The 16,221-nt window shown below is 41.2% G+C and overlaps 25 non-coding genes across 25 annotated transcripts; all 25 read left to right on the top strand.

The window, feature by feature from the left end:
* The first annotated feature begins 285 nt into the window (after positions 1 to 285).
* Positions 286 to 404, top strand: LOC141302735 (5S ribosomal RNA). Its single transcript, XR_012342721.1, has one exon. It is a non-coding gene; the product is annotated as a 5S ribosomal RNA (ribosomal RNA).
* An 84-nt stretch (positions 405 to 488) lies between these two features.
* LOC141302734 (5S ribosomal RNA) lies at positions 489 to 607 on the top strand. Its single transcript, XR_012342720.1, has one exon. It is a non-coding gene; the product is annotated as a 5S ribosomal RNA (ribosomal RNA).
* A 753-nt stretch (positions 608 to 1,360) lies between these two features.
* On the top strand, positions 1,361 to 1,479 carry LOC141303526 (5S ribosomal RNA). Its single transcript, XR_012343506.1, has one exon. It is a non-coding gene; the product is annotated as a 5S ribosomal RNA (ribosomal RNA).
* Positions 1,480 to 1,563: 84 nt separating this feature from the next.
* Positions 1,564 to 1,682, top strand: LOC141302733 (5S ribosomal RNA). The gene has a single exon (XR_012342719.1). It is a non-coding gene; the product is annotated as a 5S ribosomal RNA (ribosomal RNA).
* A 753-nt stretch (positions 1,683 to 2,435) lies between these two features.
* On the top strand, positions 2,436 to 2,554 carry LOC141302731 (5S ribosomal RNA). The gene has a single exon (XR_012342716.1). It is a non-coding gene; the product is annotated as a 5S ribosomal RNA (ribosomal RNA).
* Positions 2,555 to 3,307: 753 nt separating this feature from the next.
* LOC141302730 (5S ribosomal RNA) lies at positions 3,308 to 3,426 on the top strand. Its single transcript, XR_012342715.1, has one exon. It is a non-coding gene; the product is annotated as a 5S ribosomal RNA (ribosomal RNA).
* Positions 3,427 to 3,510: 84 nt separating this feature from the next.
* On the top strand, positions 3,511 to 3,629 carry LOC141302729 (5S ribosomal RNA). Its single transcript, XR_012342714.1, has one exon. It is a non-coding gene; the product is annotated as a 5S ribosomal RNA (ribosomal RNA).
* A 753-nt stretch (positions 3,630 to 4,382) lies between these two features.
* Positions 4,383 to 4,501, top strand: LOC141303405 (5S ribosomal RNA). Its single transcript, XR_012343385.1, has one exon. It is a non-coding gene; the product is annotated as a 5S ribosomal RNA (ribosomal RNA).
* A 753-nt stretch (positions 4,502 to 5,254) lies between these two features.
* On the top strand, positions 5,255 to 5,373 carry LOC141303319 (5S ribosomal RNA). The gene has a single exon (XR_012343300.1). It is a non-coding gene; the product is annotated as a 5S ribosomal RNA (ribosomal RNA).
* An 84-nt stretch (positions 5,374 to 5,457) lies between these two features.
* On the top strand, positions 5,458 to 5,576 carry LOC141302728 (5S ribosomal RNA). Its single transcript, XR_012342713.1, has one exon. It is a non-coding gene; the product is annotated as a 5S ribosomal RNA (ribosomal RNA).
* A 753-nt stretch (positions 5,577 to 6,329) lies between these two features.
* LOC141302725 (5S ribosomal RNA) lies at positions 6,330 to 6,448 on the top strand. Its single transcript, XR_012342712.1, has one exon. It is a non-coding gene; the product is annotated as a 5S ribosomal RNA (ribosomal RNA).
* A 753-nt stretch (positions 6,449 to 7,201) lies between these two features.
* On the top strand, positions 7,202 to 7,320 carry LOC141302724 (5S ribosomal RNA). The gene has a single exon (XR_012342711.1). It is a non-coding gene; the product is annotated as a 5S ribosomal RNA (ribosomal RNA).
* Positions 7,321 to 8,073: 753 nt separating this feature from the next.
* LOC141302723 (5S ribosomal RNA) lies at positions 8,074 to 8,192 on the top strand. Its single transcript, XR_012342710.1, has one exon. It is a non-coding gene; the product is annotated as a 5S ribosomal RNA (ribosomal RNA).
* Positions 8,193 to 8,275: 83 nt separating this feature from the next.
* On the top strand, positions 8,276 to 8,394 carry LOC141302722 (5S ribosomal RNA). The gene has a single exon (XR_012342709.1). It is a non-coding gene; the product is annotated as a 5S ribosomal RNA (ribosomal RNA).
* Positions 8,395 to 9,147: 753 nt separating this feature from the next.
* On the top strand, positions 9,148 to 9,266 carry LOC141303638 (5S ribosomal RNA). The gene has a single exon (XR_012343617.1). It is a non-coding gene; the product is annotated as a 5S ribosomal RNA (ribosomal RNA).
* A 753-nt stretch (positions 9,267 to 10,019) lies between these two features.
* Positions 10,020 to 10,138, top strand: LOC141302721 (5S ribosomal RNA). Its single transcript, XR_012342708.1, has one exon. It is a non-coding gene; the product is annotated as a 5S ribosomal RNA (ribosomal RNA).
* An 84-nt stretch (positions 10,139 to 10,222) lies between these two features.
* LOC141302720 (5S ribosomal RNA) lies at positions 10,223 to 10,341 on the top strand. The gene has a single exon (XR_012342706.1). It is a non-coding gene; the product is annotated as a 5S ribosomal RNA (ribosomal RNA).
* A 753-nt stretch (positions 10,342 to 11,094) lies between these two features.
* Positions 11,095 to 11,213, top strand: LOC141302718 (5S ribosomal RNA). Its single transcript, XR_012342704.1, has one exon. It is a non-coding gene; the product is annotated as a 5S ribosomal RNA (ribosomal RNA).
* An 83-nt stretch (positions 11,214 to 11,296) lies between these two features.
* LOC141302717 (5S ribosomal RNA) lies at positions 11,297 to 11,415 on the top strand. The gene has a single exon (XR_012342703.1). It is a non-coding gene; the product is annotated as a 5S ribosomal RNA (ribosomal RNA).
* A 753-nt stretch (positions 11,416 to 12,168) lies between these two features.
* On the top strand, positions 12,169 to 12,287 carry LOC141303577 (5S ribosomal RNA). The gene has a single exon (XR_012343557.1). It is a non-coding gene; the product is annotated as a 5S ribosomal RNA (ribosomal RNA).
* A 753-nt stretch (positions 12,288 to 13,040) lies between these two features.
* LOC141302716 (5S ribosomal RNA) lies at positions 13,041 to 13,159 on the top strand. Its single transcript, XR_012342702.1, has one exon. It is a non-coding gene; the product is annotated as a 5S ribosomal RNA (ribosomal RNA).
* Positions 13,160 to 13,912: 753 nt separating this feature from the next.
* LOC141303576 (5S ribosomal RNA) lies at positions 13,913 to 14,031 on the top strand. Its single transcript, XR_012343556.1, has one exon. It is a non-coding gene; the product is annotated as a 5S ribosomal RNA (ribosomal RNA).
* A 753-nt stretch (positions 14,032 to 14,784) lies between these two features.
* On the top strand, positions 14,785 to 14,903 carry LOC141302714 (5S ribosomal RNA). The gene has a single exon (XR_012342701.1). It is a non-coding gene; the product is annotated as a 5S ribosomal RNA (ribosomal RNA).
* Positions 14,904 to 14,987: 84 nt separating this feature from the next.
* LOC141302713 (5S ribosomal RNA) lies at positions 14,988 to 15,106 on the top strand. The gene has a single exon (XR_012342700.1). It is a non-coding gene; the product is annotated as a 5S ribosomal RNA (ribosomal RNA).
* Positions 15,107 to 15,859: 753 nt separating this feature from the next.
* LOC141302711 (5S ribosomal RNA) lies at positions 15,860 to 15,978 on the top strand. Its single transcript, XR_012342698.1, has one exon. It is a non-coding gene; the product is annotated as a 5S ribosomal RNA (ribosomal RNA).
* Positions 15,979 to 16,221: the final 243 nt, after the last annotated feature.

Here is a 16,221-nt window from a genome sequence, read left to right as displayed (position 1 = left end):
TGTTGTTTTAAAGTCTTTTATGTGAACCTTGTAAATAAACCAAATCTATTTAAACCAATCTTCTTTTATGTCTCATTCTTTTAACCACTAGTCATCTCTCACAGTTAAATCTGATCCCATTTTAGTCTTGTAACTCGGCTGATAAGGCCGATTGTTACACTTGGATGGGAGACCGCCTGGGAATACCAGGTGCTGTAAGCTTTTGCCTTTTCTTCACTATTTATATAATATGTTGGCTTTTACGGAGGCTGATCTTTAAATAGCCCACTTTTTGGAGCAGCCCTCGCTTACGGCCATACCGCGCTGAGAGCGCCCGATCTCGTCTGATCTCGGAAGCTAAGCAGCGTCGGGCCTGCTTAGTACTTGGATGGGAGACCGCCTGGGAATACCAGGTGCTGTAAGCTTTTGCCTTTTCTTCACTATTTATATAATATGCTGGCTTTTACGGAGGCTGATCTTTAAATAGCCCACTTTTTGGAGCAGCCCTCGCTTACGGCCATACCGCGCTGAGAGCGCCCGATCTCGTCTGATCTCGGAAGCTAAGCAGCGTCGGGCCTGCTTAGTACTTGGATGGGAGACCGCCTGGGAATACCAGGTGCTGTAAGCTTTTGCCTTTTCTTCACTATTTATATAATATGCTGGCTTTTAGAAAGACGTGTTTTACCGCTCTATTTATTACAATCATTTAAATGTATTATAGAGTTTTAAGTGTTTTACATGTTTTTTAGGCCATTTTATTACTCTTAACATTTTAAGTGAGTGTGTGTCTTTAAAAAATGGATGGTTGGCCTGCCATGTGACTAGACACATGACAGGAAGCAGGAAGTACAACTGTATAAGAGAGCAGCATGACAAACAAAGGACAGTCACCAAACTGTTGGATTGAGGAGTTGCTAATTTTAGAGCTCACCTTTCCATTCACCACCTGCAAACTTTGGATTACACTTTCTGTGGATTGTATATACACCGGTGGACACTCACATTGGACTTATCAACACACTGGGATTCTTGGACTGTTTTTAGGGTATGGACAAATGAACTGTATTCTTTTAACAGCGTTTACCTCGTTTTATCGTGTTGTTTTAAAGTCTTTTATGTGAACCTTGTAAATAAACCAAATCTATTTAAACCAATCTTCTTTTATGTCTCATTCTTTTAACCACTAGTCATCTCTCACAGTTAAATCTGACCCCATTTTAGTCTTGTAACTCGGCTGATAAGGCCGATTGTTACACTTGGATGGGAGACCGCCTGGGATTACCAGGTGCTGTAAGCTTTTGCCTTTTCTTCACTATTTATATAATATGCTGGCTTTTACGGAGGCTGATCTTTAAATAGCCCACTTTTTGGAGCAGCCCTCACTTACGGCCATACTGCGCTGAGAGCGCCCGATCTCGTCTGATCTCGGAAGCTAAGCAGCGTCGGGCCTGCTTAGTACTTGGATGGGAGACCGCCTGGGAATACCAGGTGCTGTAAGCTTTTGCCTTTTCTTCACTATTTATATAATATGCTGGCTTTTACGGAGGCTGATCTTTAAATAGCCCACTTTTTGGAGCAGCCCTCGCTTACGGCCATACCGCGCTGAGAGCGCCCGATCTCGTCTGATCTCGGAAGCTAAGCAGCGTCGGGCCTGCTTAGTACTTGGATGGGAGACCGCCTGGGAATACCAGGTGCTGTAAGCTTTTGCCTTTTCTTCACTATTTATATAATATGCTGGCTTTTAGAAAGACGTGTTTTACCGCTCTATTTATTACAATCATTTAAATGTATTATAGAGTTTTAAGTGTTTTACATGTTTTTTAGGCCATTTTATTACTCTTAACATTTTAAGTGAGTGTGTGTCTTTAAAAAATGGATGGTTGGCCTGCCATGTGACTAGACACATGACAGGAAGCAGGAAGTACAACTGTATAAGAGAGCAGCATGACAAACAAAGGACAGTCACCAAACTGTTGGATTGAGGAGTTGCTAATTTTAGAGCTCACCTTTCCATTCACCACCTGCAAACTTTGGATTACACTTTCTGTGGATTGTATATACACCGGTGGACACTCACATTGGACTTATCAACACACTGGGATTCTTGGACTGTTTTTAGGGTATGGACAAATGAACTGTATTCTTTTAACAGCGTTTACCTCGTTTTATCGTGTTGTTTTAAAGTCTTTTATGTGAACCTTGTAAATAAACCAAATCTATTTAAACCAATCTTCTTTTATGTCTCATTCTTTTAACCACTAGTCATCTCTCACAGTTAAATCTGACCCCATTTTAGTCTTGTAACTCGGCTGATAAGGCCGATTGTTACACTTGGATGGGAGACCGCCTGGGATTACCAGGTGCTGTAAGCTTTTGCCTTTTCTTCACTATTTATATAATATGCTGGCTTTTACGGAGGCTGATCTTTAAATAGCCCACTTTTTGGAGCAGCCCTCGCTTACGGCCATACCGCGCTGAGAGCGCCCGATCTCGTCTGATCTCGGAAGCTAAGCAGCGTCGGGCCTGCTTAGTACTTGGATGGGAGACCGCCTGGGAATACCAGGTGCTGTAAGCTTTTGCCTTTTCTTCACTATTTATATAATATGCTGGCTTTTAGAAAGACGTGTTTTACCGCTCTATTTATTACAATCATTTAAATGTATTATAGAGTTTTAAGTGTTTTACATGTTTTTTAGGCCATTTTATTACTCTTAACATTTTAAGTGAGTGTGTGTCTTTAAAAAATGGATGGTTGGCCTGCCATGTGACTAGACACATGACAGGAAGCAGGAAGTACAACTGTATAAGAGAGCAGCATGACAAACAAAGGACAGTCACCAAACTGTTGGATTGAGGAGTTGCTAATTTTAGAGCTCACCTTTCCATTCACCACCTGCAAACTTTGGATTACACTTTCTGTGGATTGTATATACACCGGTGGACACTCACATTGGACTTATCAACACACTGGGATTCTTGGACTGTTTTTAGGGTATGGACAAATGAACTGTATTCTTTTAACAGCGTTTACCTCGTTTTATCGTGTTGTTTTAAAGTCTTTTATGTGAACCTTGTAAATAAACCAAATCTATTTAAACCAATCTTCTTTTATGTCTCATTCTTTTAACCACTAGTCATCTCTCACAGTTAAATCTGATCCCATTTTAGTCTTGTAACTCGACTGATAAGGCCGATTGTTACACTTGGATGGGAGACCGCCTGGGAATACCAGGTGCTGTAAGCTTTTGCCTTTTCTTCACTATTTATATAATATGCTGGCTTTTACGGAGGCTGATCTTTAAATAGCCCACTTTTTGGAGCAGCCCTCGCTTACGGCCATACCGCGCTGAGAGCGCCCGATCTCGTCTGATCTCGGAAGCTAAGCAGCGTCGGGCCTGCTTAGTACTTGGATGGGAGACCGCCTGGGAATACCAGGTGCTGTAAGCTTTTGCCTTTTCTTCACTATTTATATAATATGCTGGCTTTTACGGAGGCTGATCTTTAAATAGCCCACTTTTTGGAGCAGCCCTCGCTTACGGCCATACCGCGCTGAGAGCGCCCGATCTCGTCTGATCTCGGAAGCTAAGCAGCGTCGGGCCTGCTTAGTACTTGGATGGGAGACCGCCTGGGAATACCAGGTGCTGTAAGCTTTTGCCTTTTCTTCACTATTTATATAATATGCTGGCTTTTAGAAAGACGTGTTTTACCGCTCTATTTATTACAATCATTTAAATGTATTATAGAGTTTTAAGTGTTTTACATGTTTTTTAGGCCATTTTATTACTCTTAACATTTTAAGTGAGTGTGTGTCTTTAAAAAATGGATGGTTGGCCTGCCATGTGACTAGACACATGACAGGAAGCAGGAAGTACAACTGTATAAGAGAGCAGCATGACAAACAAAGGACAGTCACCAAACTGTTGGATTGAGGAGTTGCTAATTTTAGAGCTCACCTTTCCATTCACCACCTGCAAACTTTGGATTACACTTTCTGTGGATTGTATATACACCGGTGGACACTCACATTGGACTTATCAACACACTGGGATTCTTGGACTGTTTTTAGGGTATGGACAAATGAACTGTATTCTTTTAACAGCGTTTACCTCGTTTTATCGTGTTGTTTTAAAGTCTTTTATGTGAACCTTGTAAATAAACCAAATCTATTTAAACCAATCTTCTTTTATGTCTCATTCTTTTAACCACTAGTCATCTCTCACAGTTAAATCTGACCCCATTTTAGTCTTGTAACTCGGCTGATAAGGCCAATTGTTACACTTGGATGGGAGACCGCCTGGGATTACCAGGTGCTGTAAGCTTTTGCCTTTTCTTCACTATTTATATAATATGCTGGCTTTTACGGAGGCTGATCTTTAAATAGCCCACTTTTTGGAGCAGCCCTCGCTTACGGCCATACCCTGCTGAGAGCGCCCGATCTCGTCTGATCTCGGAAGCTAAGCAGCGTCGGGCCTGCTTAGTACTTGGATGGGAGACCGCCTGGGAATACCAGGTGCTGTAAGCTTTTGCCTTTTCTTCACTATTTATATAATATGCTGGCTTTTAGAAAGACGTGTTTTACCGCTCTATTTATTACAATCATTTAAATGTATTATAGAGTTTTAAGTGTTTTACATGTTTTTTAGGCCATTTTATTACTCTTAACATTTTAAGTGAGTGTGTGTCTTTAAAAAATGGATGGTTGGCCTGCCATGTGACTAGACACATGACAGGAAGCAGGAAGTACAACTGTATAAGAGAGCAGCATGACAAACAAAGGACAGTCACCAAACTGTTGGATTGAGGAGTTGCTAATTTTAGAGCTCACCTTTCCATTCACCACCTGCAAACTTTGGATTACACTTTCTGTGGATTGTATATACACCGGTGGACACTCACATTGGACTTATCAACACACTGGGATTCTTGGACTGTTTTTAGGGTATGGACAAATGAACTGTATTCTTTTAACAGCGTTTACCTCGTTTTATCGTGTTGTTTTAAAGTCTTTTATGTGAACCTTGTAAATAAACCAAATCTATTTAAACCAATCTTCTTTTATGTCTCATTCTTTTAACCACTAGTCATCTCTCACAGTTAAATCTGATCCCATTTTAGTCTTGTAACTCGACTGATAAGGCCGATTGTTACACTTGGATGGGAGACCGCCTGGGAATACCAGGTGCTGTAAGCTTTTGCCTTTTCTTCACTATTTATATAATATGCTGGCTTTTACGGAGGCTGATCTTTAAATAGCCCACTTTTTGGAGCAGCCCTCGCTTACGGCCATACCGCGCTGAGATCGCCCGATCTCGTCTGATCTCGGAAGCTAAGCAGCGTCGGGCCTGCTTAGTACTTGGATGGGAGACCGCCTGGGAATACCAGGTGCTGTAAGCTTTTGCCTTTTCTTCACTATTTATATAATATGCTGGCTTTTACGGAGGCTGATCTTTAAATAGCCCACTTTTTGGAGCAGCCCTCGCTTACGGCCATACCGCGCTGAGAGCGCCCGATCTCGTCTGATCTCGGAAGCTAAGCAGCGTCGGGCCTGCTTAGTACTTGGATGGGAGACCGCCTGGGAATACCAGGTGCTGTAAGCTTTTGCCTTTTCTTCACTATTTATATAATATGCTGGCTTTTAGAAAGACGTGTTTTACCGCTCTATTTATTACAATCATTTAAATGTATTATAGAGTTTTAAGTGTTTTACATGTTTTTTAGGCCATTTTATTACTCTTAACATTTTAAGTGAGTGTGTGTCTTTAAAAAATGGATGGTTGGCCTGCCATGTGACTAGACACATGACAGGAAGCAGGAAGTACAACTGTATAAGAGAGCAGCATGACAAACAAAGGACAGTCACCAAACTGTTGGATTGAGGAGTTGCTAATTTTAGAGCTCACCTTTCCATTCACCACCTGCAAACTTTGGATTACACTTTCTGTGGATTGTATATACACCGGTGGACACTCACATTGGACTTATCAACACACTGGGATTCTTGGACTGTTTTTAGGGTATGGACAAATGAACTGTATTCTTTTAACAGCGTTTACCTCGTTTTATCGTGTTGTTTTAAAGTCTTTTATGTGAACCTTGTAAATAAACCAAATCTATTTAAACCAATCTTCTTTTATGTCTCATTCTTTTAACCACTAGTCATCTCTCACAGTTAAATCTGACCCCATTTTAGTCTTGTAACTCGGCTGATAAGGCCGATTGTTACACTTGGATGGGAGACCGCCTGGGATTACCAGGTGCTGTAAGCTTTTGCCTTTTCTTCACTATTTATATAATATGCTGGCTTTTACGGAGGCTGATCTTTAAATAGCCCACTTTTTGGAGCAGCCCTCGCTTACGGCCATACCGCGCTGAGAGCGCCCGATCTCGTCTGATCTCGGAAGCTAAGCAGCGTCGGGCCTGCTTAGTACTTGGATGGGAGACCGCCTGGGAATACCAGGTGCTGTAAGCTTTTGCCTTTTCTTCACTATTTATATAATATGCTGGCTTTTAGAAAGACGTGTTTTACCGCTCTATTTATTACAATCATTTAAATGTATTATAGAGTTTTAAGTGTTTTACATGTTTTTTAGGCCATTTTATTACTCTTAACATTTTAAGTGAGTGTGCGTCTTTAAAAAATGGATGGTTGGCCTGCCATGTGACTAGACACATGACAGGAAGCAGGAAGTACAACTGTATAAGAGAGCAGCATGACAAACAAAGGACAGTCACCAAACTGTTGGATTGAGGAGTTGCTAATTTTAGAGCTCACCTTTCCATTCACCACCTGCAAACTTTGGATTACACTTTCTGTGGATTGTATATACACCGGTGGACACTCACATTGGACTTATCAACACACTGGGATTCTTGGACTGTTTTTAGGGTATGGACAAATGAACTGTATTCTTTTAACAGCGTTTACCTCGTTTTATCGTGTTGTTTTAAAGTCTTTTATGTGAACCTTGTAAATAAACCAAATCTATTTAAACCAATCTTCTTTTATGTCTCATTCTTTTAACCACTAGTCATCTCTCACAGTTAAATCTGACCCCATTTTAGTCTTGTAACTCGGCTGATAAGGCCGATTGTTACACTTGGATGGGAGACCGCCTGGGATTACCAGGTGCTGTAAGCTTTTGCCTTTTCTTCACTATTTATATAATATGCTGGCTTTTACGGAGGCTGATCTTTAAATAGCCCACTTTTTGGAGCAGCCCTCGCTTACGGCCATACCGCGCTGAGAGCGCCCGATCTCGTCTGATCTCGGAAGCTAAGCAGCGTCGGGCCTGCTTAGTACTTGGATGGGAGACCGCCTGGGAATACCAGGTGCTGTAAGCTTTTGCCTTTTCTTCACTATTTATATAATATGCTGGCTTTTAGAAAGACGTGTTTTACCGCTCTATTTATTACAATCATTTAAATGTATTATAGAGTTTTAAGTGTTTTACATGTTTTTTAGGCCATTTTATTACTCTTAACATTTTAAGTGAGTGTGCGTCTTTAAAAAATGGATGGTTGGCCTGCCATGTGACTAGACACATGACAGGAAGCAGGAAGTACAACTGTATAAGAGAGCAGCATGACAAACAAAGGACAGTCACCAAACTGTTGGATTGAGGAGTTGCTAATTTTAGAGCTCACCTTTCCATTCACCACCTGCAAACTTTGGATTACACTTTCTGTGGATTGTATATACACCGGTGGACACTCACATTGGACTTATCAACACACTGGGATTCTTGGACTGTTTTTAGGGTATGGACAAATGAACTGTATTCTTTTAACAGCGTTTACCTCGTTTTATCGTGTTGTTTTAAAGTCTTTTATGTGAACCTTGTAAATAAACCAAATCTATTTAAACCAATCTTCTTTTATGTCTCATTCTTTTAACCACTAGTCATCTCTCACAGTTAAATCTGACCCCATTTTAGTCTTGTAACTCGGCTGATAAGGCCGATTGTTACACTTGGATGGGAGACCGCCTGGGATTACCAGGTGCTGTAAGCTTTTGCCTTTTCTTCACTATTTATATAATATGCTGGCTTTCACGGAGGCTGATCTTTAAATAGCCCACTTTTTGGAGCAGCCCTCGCTTACGGCCATACCGCGCTGAGAGCGCCCGATCTCGTCTGATCTCGGAAGCTAAGCAGCGTCGGGCCTGCTTAGTACTTGGATGGGAGACCGCCTGGGAATACCAGGTGCTGTAAGCTTTTGCCTTTTCTTCACTATTTATATAATATGCTGGCTTTACGGAGGCTGATCTTTAAATAGCCCACTTTTTGGAGCAGCCCTCGCTTACGGCCATACCGCGCTGAGAGCGCCCGATCTCGTCTGATCTCGGAAGCTAAGCAGCGTCGGGCCTGCTTAGTACTTGGATGGGAGACCGCCTGGGAATACCAGGTGCTGTAAGCTTTTGCCTTTTCTTCACTATTTATATAATATGCTGGCTTTTAGAAAGACGTGTTTTACCGCTCTATTTATTACAATCATTTAAATGTATTATAGAGTTTTAAGTGTTTTACATGTTTTTTAGGCCATTTTATTACTCTTAACATTTTAAGTGAGTGTGTGTCTTTAAAAAATGGATGGTTGGCCTGCCATGTGACTAGACACATGACAGGAAGCAGGAAGTACAACTGTATAAGAGAGCAGCATGACAAACAAAGGACAGTCACCAAACTGTTGGATTGAGGAGTTGCTAATTTTAGAGCTCACCTTTCCATTCACCACCTGCAAACTTTGGATTACACTTTCTGTGGATTGTATATACACCGGTGGACACTCACATTGGACTTATCAACACACTGGGATTCTTGGACTGTTTTTAGGGTATGGACAAATGAACTGTATTCTTTTAACAGCGTTTACCTCGTTTTATCGTGTTGTTTTAAAGTCTTTTATGTGAACCTTGTAAATAAACCAAATCTATTTAAACCAATCTTCTTTTATGTCTCATTCTTTTAACCACTAGTCATCTCTCACAGTTAAATCTGACCCCATTTTAGTCTTGTAACTCGGCTGATAAGGCCGATTGTTACACTTGGATGGGAGACCGCCTGGGATTACCAGGTGCTGTAAGCTTTTGCCTTTTCTTCACTATTTATATAATATGCTGGCTTTTACGGAGGCTGATCTTTAAATAGCCCACTTTTTGGAGCAGCCCTCGCTTACGGCCATACTGCGCTGAGAGCGCCCTATCTCGTCTGATCTCGGAAGCTAAGCAGCGTCGGGCCTGCTTAGTACTTGGATGGGAGACCGCCTGGGAATACCAGGTGCTGTAAGCTTTTGCCTTTTCTTCACTATTTATATAATATGCTGGCTTTTAGAAAGACGTGTTTTACCGCTCTATTTATTACAATCATTTAAATGTATTATAGAGTTTTAAGTGTTTTACATGTTTTTTAGGCCATTTTATTACTCTTAACATTTTAAGTGAGTGTGTGTCTATAAAAAATGGATGGTTGGCCTGCCATGTGACTAGACACATGACAGGAAGCAGGAAGTACAACTGTATAAGAGAGCAGCATGACAAACAAAGGACAGTCACCAAACTGTTGGATTGAGGAGTTGCTAATTTTAGAGCTCACCTTTCCATTCACCACCTGCAAACTTTGGATTACACTTTCTGTGGATTGTATATACACCGGTGGACACTCACATTGGACTTATCAACACACTGGGATTCTTGGACTGTTTTTAGGGTATGGACAAATGAACTGTATTCTTTTAACAGCGTTTACCTCGTTTTATCGTGTTGTTTTAAAGTCTTTTATGTGAACCTTGTAAATAAACCAAATCTATTTAAACCAATCTTCTTTTATGTCTCATTCTTTTAACCACTAGTCATCTCTCACAGTTAAATCTGATCCCATTTTAGTCTTGTAACTCGGCTGATAAGGCCGATTGTTACACTTGGATGGGAGACCGCCTGGGAATACCAGGTGCTGTAAGCTTTTGCCTTTTCTTCACTATTTATATAATATGCTGGCTTTTACGGAGGCTGATCTTTAAATAGCCCACTTTTTGGAGCAGCCCTCGCTTACGGCCATACCGCGCTGAGAGCGCCCGATCTCGTCTGATCTCGGAAGCTAAGCAGCGTCGGGCCTGCTTAGTACTTGGATGGGAGACCGCCTGGGAATACCAGGTGCTGTAAGCTTTTGCCTTTTCTTCACTATTTATATAATATGCTGGCTTTTACGGAGGCTGATCTTTAAATAGCCCACTTTTTGGAGCAGCCCTCGCTTACGGCCATACCGCGCTGAGAGCGCCCGATCTCGTCTGATCTCGGAAGCTAAGCAGCGTCGGGCCTGCTTAGTACTTGGATGGGAGACCGCCTGGGAATACCAGGTGCTGTAAGCTTTTGCCTTTTCTTCACTATTTATATAATATGCTGGCTTTTAGAAAGACGTGTTTTACCGCTCTATTTATTACAATCATTTAAATGTATTATAGAGTTTTAAGTGTTTTACATGTTTTTTAGGCCATTTTATTACTCTTAACATTTTAAGTGAGTGTGTGTCTTTAAAAAATGGATGGTTGGCCTGCCATGTGACTAGACACATGACAGGAAGCAGGAAGTACAACTGTATAAGAGAGCAGCATGACAAACAAAGGACAGTCACCAAACTGTTGGATTGAGGAGTTGCTAATTTTAGAGCTCACCTTTCCATTCACCACCTGCAAACTTTGGATTACACTTTCTGTGGATTGTATATACACCGGTGGACACTCACATTGGACTTATCAACACACTGGGATTCTTGGACTGTTTTTAGGGTATGGACAAATGAACTGTATTCTTTTAACAGCGTTTACCTCGTTTTATCGTGTTGTTTTAAAGTCTTTTATGTGAACCTTGTAAATAAACCAAATCTATTTAAACCAATCTTCTTTTATGTCTCATTCTTTTAACCACTAGTCATCTCTCACAGTTAAATCTGACCCCATTTTAGTCTTGTAACTCGGCTGATAAGGCCGATTGTTACACTTGGATGGGAGACCGCCTGGGATTACCAGGTGCTGTAAGCTTTTGCCTTTTCTTCACTATTTATATAATATGCTGGCTTTCACGGAGGCTGATCTTTAAATAGCCCACTTTTTGGAGCAGCCCTCGCTTACGGCCATACCGCGCTGAGAGCGCCCGATCTCGTCTGATCTCGGAAGCTAAGCAGCGTCGGGCCTGCTTAGTACTTGGATGGGAGACCGCCTGGGAATACCAGGTGCTGTAAGCTTTTGCCTTTTCTTCACTATTTATATAATATGCTGGCTTTACGGAGGCTGATCTTTAAATAGCCCACTTTTTGGAGCAGCCCTCGCTTACGGCCATACCGCGCTGAGAGCGCCCGATCTCGTCTGATCTCGGAAGCTAAGCAGCGTCGGGCCTGCTTAGTACTTGGATGGGAGACCGCCTGGGAATACCAGGTGCTGTAAGCTTTTGCCTTTTCTTCACCATTTATATAATATGCTGGCTTTTAGAAAGACGTGTTTTACCGCTCTATTTATTACAATCATTTAAATGTATTATAGAGTTTTAAGTGTTTTACATGTTTTTTAGGCCATTTTATTACTCTTAACATTTTAAGTGAGTGTGTGTCTTTAAAAAATGGATGGTTGGCCTGCCATGTGACTAGACACATGACAGGAAGCAGGAAGTACAACTGTATAAGAGAGCAGCATGACAAACAAAGGACAGTCACCAAACTGTTGGATTGAGGAGTTGCTAATTTTAGAGCTCACCTTTCCATTCACCACCTGCAAACTTTGGATTACACTTTCTGTGGATTGTATATACACCGGTGGACACTCACATTGGACTTATCAACACACTGGGATTCTTGGACTGTTTTTAGGGTATGGACAAATGAACTGTATTCTTTTAACAGCGTTTACCTCGTTTTATCGTGTTGTTTTAAAGTCTTTTATGTGAACCTTGTAAATAAACCAAATCTATTTAAACCAATCTTCTTTTATGTCTCATTCTTTTAACCACTAGTCATCTCTCACAGTTAAATCTGACCCCATTTTAGTCTTGTAACTCGGCTGATAAGGCCGATTGTTACACTTGGATGGGAGACCGCCTGGGATTACCAGGTGCTGTAAGCTTTTGCCTTTTCTTCACTATTTATATAATATGCTGGCTTTTACGGAGGCTGATCTTTAAATAGCCCACTTTTTGGAGCAGCCCTCGCTTACGGCCATACCGCGCTGAGAGCGCCCTATCTCGTCTGATCTCGGAAGCTAAGCAGCGTCGGGCCTGCTTAGTACTTGGATGGGAGACCGCCTGGGAATACCAGGTGCTGTAAGCTTTTGCCTTTTCTTCACTATTTATATAATATGCTGGCTTTTAGAAAGACGTGTTTTACCGCTCTATTTATTACAATCATTTAAATGTATTATAGAGTTTTAAGTGTTTTACATGTTTTTTAGGCCATTTTATTACTCTTAACATTTTAAGTGAGTGTGTGTCTATAAAAAATGGATGGTTGGCCTGCCATGTGACTAGACACATGACAGGAAGCAGGAAGTACAACTGTATAAGAGAGCAGCATGACAAACAAAGGACAGTCACCAAACTGTTGGATTGAGGAGTTGCTAATTTTAGAGCTCACCTTTCCATTCACCACCTGCAAACTTTGGATTACACTTTCTGTGGATTGTATATACACCGGTGGACACTCACATTGGACTTATCAACACACTGGGATTCTTGGACTGTTTTTAGGGTATGGACAAATGAACTGTATTCTTTTAACAGCGTTTACCTCGTTTTATCGTGTTGTTTTAAAGTCTTTTATGTGAACCTTGTAAATAAACCAAATCTATTTAAACCAATCTTCTTTTATGTCTCATTCTTTTAACCACTAGTCATCTCTCACAGTTAAATCTGACCCCATTTTAGTCTTGTAACTCGGCTGATAAGGCCGATTGTTACACTTGGATGGGAGACCGCCTGGGATTACCAGGTGCTGTAAGCTTTTGCCTTTTCTTCACTATTTATATAATATGCTGGCTTTTACGGAGGCTGATCTTTAAATAGCCCACTTTTTGGAGCAGCCCTCGCTTACGGCCATACCGCGCTGAGAGCGCCCGATCTCGTCTGATCTCGGAAGCTAAGCAGCGTCGGGCCTGCTTAGTACTTGGATGGGAGACCGCCTGGGAATACCAGGTGCTGTAAGCTTTTGCCTTTTCTTCACTATTTATATAATATGCTGGCTTTTAGAAAGACGTGTTTTACCGCTCTATTTATTACAATCATTTAAATGTATTATAGAGTTTTAAGTGTTTTACATGTTTTTTAGGCCATTTTATTACTCTTAACATTTTAAGTGAGTGTGTGTCTTTAAAAAATGGATGGTTGGCCTGCCATGTGACTAGACACATGACAGGAAGCAGGAAGTACAACTGTATAAGAGAGCAGCATGACAAACAAAGGACAGTCACCAAACTGTTGGATTGAGGAGTTGCTAATTTTAGAGCTCACCTTTCCATTCACCACCTGCAAACTTTGGATTACACTTTCTGTGGATTGTATATACACCGGTGGACACTCACATTGGACTTATCAACACACTGGGATTCTTGGACTGTTTTTAGGGTATGGACAAATGAACTGTATTCTTTTAACAGCGTTTACCTCGTTTTATCGTGTTGTTTTAAAGTCTTTTATGTGAACCTTGTAAATAAACCAAATCTATTTAAACCAATCTTCTTTTATGTCTCATTCTTTTAACCACTAGTCATCTCTCACAGTTAAATCTGACCCCATTTTAGTCTTGTAACTCGGCTGATAAGGCCGATTGTTACACTTGGATGGGAGACCGCCTGGGATTACCAGGTGCTGTAAGCTTTTGCCTTTTCTTCACTATTTATATAATATGCTGGCTTTTACGGAGGCTGATCTTTAAATAGCCCACTTTTTGGAGCAGCCCTCGCTTACGGCCATACCGCGCTGAGAGCGCCCTATCTCGTCTGATCTCGGAAGCTAAGCAGCGTCGGGCCTGCTTAGTACTTGGATGGGAGACCGCCTGGGAATACCAGGTGCTGTAAGCTTTTGCCTTTTCTTCACTATTTATATAATATGCTGGCTTTTAGAAAGACGTGTTTTACCGCTCTATTTATTACAATCATTTAAATGTATTATAGAGTTTTAAGTGTTTTACATGTTTTTTAGGCCATTTTATTACTCTTAACATTTTAAGTGAGTGTGTGTCTATAAAAAATGGATGGTTGGCCTGCCATGTGACTAGACACATGACAGGAAGCAGGAAGTACAACTGTATAAGAGAGCAGCATGACAAACAAAGGACAGTCACCAAACTGTTGGATTGAGGAGTTGCTAATTTTAGAGCTCACCTTTCCATTCACCACCTGCAAACTTTGGATTACACTTTCTGTGGATTGTATATACACCGGTGGACACTCACATTGGACTTATCAACACACTGGGATTCTTGGACTGTTTTTAGGGTATGGACAAATGAACTGTATTCTTTTAACAGCGTTTACCTCGTTTTATCGTGTTGTTTTAAAGTCTTTTATGTGAACCTTGTAAATAAACCAAATCTATTTAAACCAATCTTCTTTTATGTCTCATTCTTTTAACCACTAGTCATCTCTCACAGTTAAATCTGATCCCATTTTAGTCTTGTAACTCGGCTGATAAGGCCGATTGTTACACTTGGATGGGAGACCGCCTGGGAATACCAGGTGCTGTAAGCTTTTGCCTTTTCTTCACTATTTATATAATATGCTGGCTTTTACGGAGGCTGATCTTTAAATAGCCCACTTTTTGGAGCAGCCCTCGCTTACGGCCATACCGCGCTGAGAGCGCCCGATCTCGTCTGATCTCGGAAGCTAAGCAGCGTCGGGCCTGCTTAGTACTTGGATGGGAGACCGCCTGGGAATACCAGGTGCTGTAAGCTTTTGCCTTTTCTTCACTATTTATATAATATGCTGGCTTTTACGGAGGCTGATCTTTAAATAGCCCACTTTTTGGAGCAGCCCTCGCTTACGGCCATACCGCGCTGAGAGCGCCCGATCTCGTCTGATCTCGGAAGCTAAGCAGCGTCGGGCCTGCTTAGTACTTGGATGGGAGACCGCCTGGGAATACCAGGTGCTGTAAGCTTTTGCCTTTTCTTCACTATTTATATAATATGCTGGCTTTTAGAAAGACGTGTTTTACCGCTCTATTTATTACAATCATTTAAATGTATTATAGAGTTTTAAGTGTTTTACATGTTTTTTAGGCCATTTTATTACTCTTAACATTTTAAGTGAGTGTGTGTCTTTAAAAAATGGATGGTTGGCCTGCCATGTGACTAGACACATGACAGGAAGCAGGAAGTACAACTGTATAAGAGAGCAGCATGACAAACAAAGGACAGTCACCAAACTGTTGGATTGAGGAGTTGCTAATTTTAGAGCTCACCTTTCCATTCACCACCTGCAAACTTTGGATTACACTTTCTGTGGATTGTATATACACCGGTGGACACTCACATTGGACTTATCAACACACTGGGATTCTTGGACTGTTTTTAGGGTATGGACAAATGAACTGTATTCTTTTAACAGCGTTTACCTCGTTTTATCGTGTTGTTTTAAAGTCTTTTATGTGAACCTTGTAAATAAACCAAATCTATTTAAACCAATCTTCTTTTATGTCTCATTCTTTTAACCACTAGTCATCTCTCACAGTTAAATCTGACCCCATTTTAGTCTTGTAACTCGGCTGATAAGGCCGATTGTTACACTTGGATGGGAGACCGCCTGGGATTACCAGGTGCTGTAAGCTTTTGCCTTTTCTTCACTATTTATATAATATGCTGGCTTTTACGGAGGCTGATCTTTAAATAGCCCACTTTTTGGAGCAGCCCTCGCTTACGGCCATACCGCGCTGAGAGCGCCCGATCTCGTCTGATCTCGGAAGCTAAGCAGCGTCGGGCCTGCTTAGTACTTGGATGGGAGACCGCCTGGGAATACCAGGTGCTGTAAGCTTTTGCCTTTTCTTCACTATTTATATAATATGCTGGCTTTTAGAAAGACGTGTTTTACCGCTCTATTTATTACAATCATTTAAATGTATTATAGAGTTTTAAGTGTTTTACATGTTTTTTAGGCCATTTTATTACTCTTAACATTTTAAGTGAGTGTGTGTCTTTAAAAAATGGATGGTTGGCCTGCCATGTGACTAGACACATGACAGGAAGCAGGAAGTACAACTGTATAAGAGAGCAGCAT

This window comes from Garra rufa, unplaced genomic scaffold, assembly GCF_049309525.1.
Source record: "Garra rufa unplaced genomic scaffold, GarRuf1.0 hap1_unplaced_001, whole genome shotgun sequence".
NCBI classification, from domain to species: Eukaryota; Metazoa; Chordata; class Actinopteri; order Cypriniformes; family Cyprinidae; genus Garra; species Garra rufa.
Note: the sequence above shows the minus strand (reverse complement) of the source record. Positions and strands in the feature narration are given on the sequence as shown.